Source organism: Myotis yumanensis, unplaced genomic scaffold (genome assembly GCF_028538775.1).
Source record: "Myotis yumanensis isolate MYYU_CA2020_CCGP unplaced genomic scaffold, mMyoYum1.0.hap1 SCAF_13, whole genome shotgun sequence".
Taxonomy (NCBI): Eukaryota; Metazoa; Chordata; class Mammalia; order Chiroptera; family Vespertilionidae; genus Myotis; species Myotis yumanensis.
In genome coordinates, this window is record NW_027223764.1 from 9,571,083 (window position 1) to 9,577,082 (window position 6,000).

The following is a 6,000-nucleotide window of genomic DNA, read 5'->3' on the forward strand; positions in this document are numbered from 1 at the left end:
GGTGTTCTGAATGATTACTGCTCTGTAGCTTAGTGGTAATTTTTGATGTGAGAAGTTCAGAGTATCGCATTTACCTACACCATCATCTTGACTTGAAGCCTGATTCTTATTTTTTTAAAAGAAGCATGCGTTTAAGAAGTGTTCTATTTCTGAGGAATTTTCAACACCCCTCCCCTTTTTTTTTTGATTGCCCAAACGCCTTGCTTTTTGCCAGTCAGACAAATGCCCCTAATTGCCCTCAAAAAAAGGAGAAAGGCTGTTACCTATAAGAGAGGAATCTCTATCGTTGCACAAAGTGTTTTGTTGAAAGTCTAGGATCCATTGAAATAAAGTACTTAGCTTGTGGATAGTCAATCTCTGGTAACATTAACTTGGGAAATATATTACATACTAGAATGGCTTTCCACGCCATCCAGTTCACTATGTAGTTTTTGTTTCATAGCTAATTAAAGGCCCAAGGGCAGGAAGTAGCGTGTATGATGTGAATTCAGCCTTCTTCCACTTTGCTTGTCCCAAGAAATATCAGTTAAACCTGCCATGCTACCTGTTGTTCCTTAGGCCCGTCCTTTATGAACGCTCACTAGCGAAGAATTCCCAAATGCCCACCCTGGTCTTGAGCTGCCTTTCTGCCCACCGCATGGAGAGACACTTTCATTGTACTGCTCCCACCGGAGGAGCCTCAAAGATCTCGCTTCTCCCAAAACACAGATCCCTAAGGAGTCCATGTCAAAGGAGGGTGCTGCCTTGGGCTCTGAACAAAGCTTGTTCCTGAATTTTGTGTTTTGTTGTGTTGCTTTGGGATTGTTGAGTGTGGAGGGATTGGCACTGTGTGTTTTAAGAATTTACCCCATGCTCTATTTACTTCAAAAGCCAAGTGGCATTTAGGAGCTACTCTGGTCAGAGGTCAGACACAGTGTACTGCACTGCTTTTGTGTTTTAAGAGTGCTTGTTTTCCCTTTGGAATGCTAAGGAACACAAATTTGAAAGGTAAACATATGAAGGCAGGGACCGGGAGAAAATACCAATTAGCTGCTTCCAGTGAGGCTCAGAGGACCCCGTGTGGCAGGGAACAGGCACCAAGCCTCATTCACAGCATCTTCCTGCTCAGGGCTTGCTGAGCTGGAATTTGAACCCAGTTTGGGGATACCTTCCTCTATCCTCTGCTGTCTCCCCAAAGTCAACGTCCTCATGCCTCCCTGATCGGATTAACGTCATCTTTGGGTTCTTTTTCTTTACACTAACTTTGATTAAGCAACACCAATAATCTGTTAAAGAGGATGTGTGTATGAGTATGTGTGATTTAACAAACTCTTAGTTGGAGTCTTGTTGCCATTCTTTTTGTTTCTTCGCTAGTCAGCGTCCATAAAGGACCTGCCTAAGAATGCCTCTTCCTGATTGTCTTAAAAAATGTTTTTAAATTGGTTTCAGAGAGGAAGGGAAAGGAAGAGATAGAAACTTCAATGGTAAGAGAGAATCATTGACTGGCTGCCTCCTGTACACGAGCTGATTTTTTTTTTTTTTTTTTTTTTTTAAGAAAGAGAAACATTACCTTAGCTGGTTTGGCTCAGTGGATAGGGCGTCAGCCTGCGGACTGAAAGGTCCCAGGTTCGATTCCAGTCAAGGGCACATGCCCCGGGTACAGGCTCGATCCCCAGGAGGGGGCGTCCAGGAAGCAGCCAATCAATGATTCTCTCTCATCATTGATGTTTCTATCTCTCTCTCCCTCTCCCTTCCTCTCTGAAATCAATAAAAATATATTTTAAAAAAAGAAAGAAAAAGAAACATTAATGTGTGAGAGAAATACCAATGGGTTGCCTCCCATACACGTCCTGACTGGGGATCAAACCTGCGACCTTTTGTTGTACCGGATGACGCTCCAACCAACTGAGCCACCCGGCCAGGGCTGGATTGAATATTTTTGTATGATTCAATTATACCTCCATTGTGAGTGATGCCTCTTTTAAAAATGTTTTAGTGACTGCCTAGGGTTTGCAAAATATCTTAAACATATGGAACGCTTCATGTATTTGTGAGTCATCGTGCTGGGGCCTCGCTAATCTTTTGCGATGGGCCCAAATTTACTACACCTGCCGCTGATAAAAACCAGGAAAGGGGCTGGAAGCTGAGCACTAGTGAGTCTAATGACAAAAAAAATTAACTGCTATGCCCAGCTGGTGTGGCTCAGTGGTTGATTGTTGACCTATGAACCAGGAGGTCACGGTCTGATTCCCTGTCAGGGCACATGCCAGGGTTGTGGGCTCGATCCCCAATAGAGGATGTGCAGGAGGCAGCCAATCAATGATTCTCTCTCATCATTGATGTTTCTATCTCTCCATTTCCTTTCCTCTCTGAAATCAATCAATATATTTTTTTTAAAGAAAAAGAAAAGAAAAATTAACTCAGGCGTATAAACACGATCACAATAAATGTTGGTACTGGGCACATTTTCCCTGGGTAGTTCAGATTAATCTGTGCAGCCCAAGACACAGTTTACTCTTCAGGTCATTGGAAAAGACCGCCATACTGGAATTATTCTAGTACAGAAAAATGTCAGGTACTGCTTGCCAGGGTGTCAGGGTCCCTGGGAAAGTTCTCTCGCTTTGCCTGTCAGGATGCAGGGATAGCCCCTGGCTTTGCAAGACAAAGATCCACCCTGGCCATGGACCACCCTTTGACACTGGGCCATGTTTTCGCTGAAAGGAAACAGTTTTGTCGTTGCATCCTAATTATGTGGCAGAAAACAGCTTTGTCTTGGGACTGCTTCGAATGATATGTCTAAATTCATCTTCTACTTGCAAATATATTTTTATATGTAAACAAATTTTGTTTCCTGTACTGAAAAGCTCCCTTGGCAGAAATTTTGCTAAAAACCTAATGATACAGAAACATGTTTTGCATGAACTACTTCGGTTGATTGATTTGCCCAGAGCCCATCAATAACTCGGCCACGTGGTGTGAGCGCTGGCTATGTGTTAGCTACTGCAATGGGAGAGAGTTCAGAATGACACTGCACCTGGCTCTTCTAGGCTTGAGAACAGTGCAAGGTACCAGGCCAAAGACTGCGTGCAAACAGCACGATGTAACTGCAGCCTTGGCTGTATCATTATAAAAGCATTCCAAACGGTGAAGGCGCAGCCGCAGCCATGGAGTTATTGTGGAACGCCTTGTCTCCAGCTGGTGTGTGTGTGTGTGTGTGTGTGTGTGTGTGTGTGTGTACGTGTGCGCGCGCGCGCAGGCTTTGTGGGTGGATCACATTATTATGAAGGAACAAGCTGTCACCTGCCGTAAGTTATCAGGTAAAGTGTTCACTGTACTGCGGCCTCAGGTCATCACCCAGCACACCAGCAGACCTGGAGTCAGGTCTCACAAAAATGTGTTTGAGTTAAAACGGTAAGTCCTGAAAGTCTTGAGGATGAGTCCTCCCTGACTAGGAACTCCTTGGAAGTTCTTTGGGACTTAAGTTTAGCCTCTAAATGCCACTAGGGGGCAGAGGAATGTTAAGAAACCAGCCATTCGTCACAGACTAATATGGGTGCACCTCCCTTGGCCTCATCACGGGGTGTCTGTCTGCAGGATTCTGAGACCATTCCTGTAATTTAGGGCTTTAGTCCTTGTCTTTCCGCATACTCAGCCCCCTTGGACCGGCAGCTCTAACAATCTAGCATTTCATGAGCGTGATTCTACTGGTGCCCAGATCCCTAAGCAAAAACTATCCAAAGCTTTCCGATCTTGAAAATTGTATTTTCAAGTCTCCTTGCACTGAACATTGGAAAGAAAGAGCAGGGTTCTTGCAGGTGCCTTGAGGGCACTTGTTGGAGAGAACGAGACCACTGCGCTGTGATGGCATCATCCTTACATCAGGCAGATCCACGTCTCAACCTCTCCACTCACTCTAAGGAGGGGCAAACAGCTCCACTGCTATCAACATCTTCAACTTCTTAATCTGAGAAATCGTCCTTTGTGGGTAGTCAACATAGTTTCTTTGTTCTTTTTAAAAATATATTTTTATTGATTTCAGAGAGTAAGGGAGAGGGAGAGAAACATTAATGATGAGAGAGAATCATTGATTGGCTGCCTCCTACACACCCCACACTGGGGATCGAGCCTGCAACTCAGGCATGTGCCCTGACCCGGAATCCAACTGTGACCTCCTGGTTCATAGGTCGACGCTCAACCACTGAGCCACACCAGCCAGGTACTGAACATAATTTCTAACACTCCAAAATCAGGGAGGCTAGTTCGAACTAAATTTGAGGGATTTACTCAATGCATCTTACTTTTCATTTTTTAGCAGGTAGGGTTCTGAGTCTGAGCTGGATGGTGGTCTTTCTATTTCTGAGCTCTGGCTCAGATATGTCAAGAGTTCAGGAGGAGGTTGATCAAGCAGCCCTGTAAGCAGAGAGGAAATGCCTTCCTGGAGAAAGAGCTGTTTTAATGTCATGTTACCATCCTGCAAAGCAGAAAGCCAGCGGGTTCTGCTTCAGGATTTAGAATGTTCTTGAATTCAGTATAATTCGCCTACAATAACCACACTTTCCCTCTGTCATTGATAGCCATGCAGTGAATTGTTCCAATCTGCAGAGAAAAATCAAGGTAGATCATTGAGGTCCTTGGTTTGAGAAGGGAGTGTTCCCCTTTTATTCCTGGCAAATGCTGACTGGAGATGGGACCAGGGCTAAAATGACAGCAGGGTGTGTGGCCTGAGAAGGATCTATGTAGAGACATAAAGAAGACCTTGGAGTCTGAAAGGACACCTGCTGGGTGTGACAAAGCTGGGTTTAGAGGTGGCAACTGAGAGTGCAGACCCCTTTCCTCCTCCCTGTGCCCTCAGCCACTGTGAGTGAACAGCCCCCTGTGTGTCCCAGGTCTGTTCAGTGTCTTCGTCTCCTCTGTGGGCATGTCATCTTGGGTGTTAGCTGAGATGTTGGCGAAGCATTTTCTATCCGCGCAGCCCCCCACAAACGGAGCTGGGAGGAGCTGTTTCTTGGCTCCAGGAAGAAAGTGGGAGAGAAAACCCAGCTTTCACATTAAGGGCAAATTAAATTCAGGGGCTTCCAAATTAAGTCAGTGCAGTCATTTCCTTCTTTAAAGAAACCCTACACGCACTCCTCTATCCCCAGCAAGTTGGGAGCGGGGTGTTGAGTTCCTCTTGCTTCCTATAAAGGGTTATTGGCAAGGCAGCCACCTATGAATCAAAGGAAGCCGAAAGCGAGCCTGCCCACGGTCAGGGGCGGCAGAGGCCGGGAGCCAAGGCTTCGGAGAACTAAAAGGCAGGGGAGGAGCCGCACCCTCATTTCTGAGCTCTGGCTCATCGCTTTGTCCAAGTGCCTAAGCAGGACTTTGAAAGGTGCCCTGGAAGCGGAGAGCAACTGGGACCAGCTCCCCTTGGGCACTGCCAGCCACTGAATTCTGCCCACATCTGCACCCGTGAGCCCTCTCACACCCCAGGTCATCACTCCCAGATTCCCCAGGGCTCGAACCCCTGCCCTGCCTCCATTTCACCTCCATCAGCGCCCCTGCGGCCCTGTCTCAGCCTGTGGGCCGGGGCCCCTCAGGAGAGGTTGGCCAGCTCCTTCCTGCCCAGGGAGCCTCGGCTCTTCTCTAGAAAGGAAATCTGCACCCGTTCCTCTCTCTCCTGTTTCCAGAGGGTTTCTGGTTGGATATTTGGAAAACTCTTCTCAAGGAGCCACTTCCAGTGGGTGTAGGATAATAGTGGCTTGGGCAGCTCGGTGCATTTCTGGGGCTTTGATAGCTCTGCCCGGCGTATCAGGAAGTGTGCAAACTCGTCATGTTGAGTGACAGATGTGGTTTTCCTCTTAAGGCAGTGGTTCTCAACCTTCTGGCCCTTTAAATACAGTTCCTCATGTTGTGACCCAACCATCAAATTATTTTCGTTGCTACTGTTATGAATTGTCATGTAAATATCTGATATGCAGGATGGTCTTAGGCGACCCCTGTGAAAGGGTTGTTCGACCGCCAAAGGGGTCGCGACTCACAGGT